The sequence below is a fragment of the Meleagris gallopavo genome, chromosome 3, assembly GCF_000146605.3.
Source record: "Meleagris gallopavo isolate NT-WF06-2002-E0010 breed Aviagen turkey brand Nicholas breeding stock chromosome 3, Turkey_5.1, whole genome shotgun sequence".
NCBI lineage: Eukaryota > Metazoa > Chordata > Aves > Galliformes > Phasianidae > Meleagris > Meleagris gallopavo.
In genome coordinates, this window is record NC_015013.2 from 38858414 (window position 1) to 38858820 (window position 407).

Here is a 407-nt window from a genome sequence, read left to right on the forward strand (position 1 = left end):
ACAGCCTTGTATGGTTTGGAGTATCTATTTGGTCAGTTTGATTTGCTGTCACAGCTGTTTCCTTCTTTACTTCTGTCTTCAGTGAAAAGGCTCTCCCTCAGGTTTCCCACACCCTGGAGGTTAGTGAGAGGATCTGGGGAATGGGAGACTTCCCTTTAGTCAGGAAAGAGGACGTGTGTGAGCGCCTAGGCAGTACTAAGGTCCACAAGTCCATGGGACCTGATGGAGTGCATCCACGTGTGCTGAGGGAGCTGGCGGAGGTTGTTGCCGAACCGCTCTCCATTTTTGAGAGGTCTTGGATAACAGGGGAGGTCCCTGAAGACTGGAGGATAGCCAATGTCACTCCGGTCTTCAAAAAGGGCAAGAAGGAAGACCCAGGTAATTATAGGCCTGTCAGCCTCACCTCT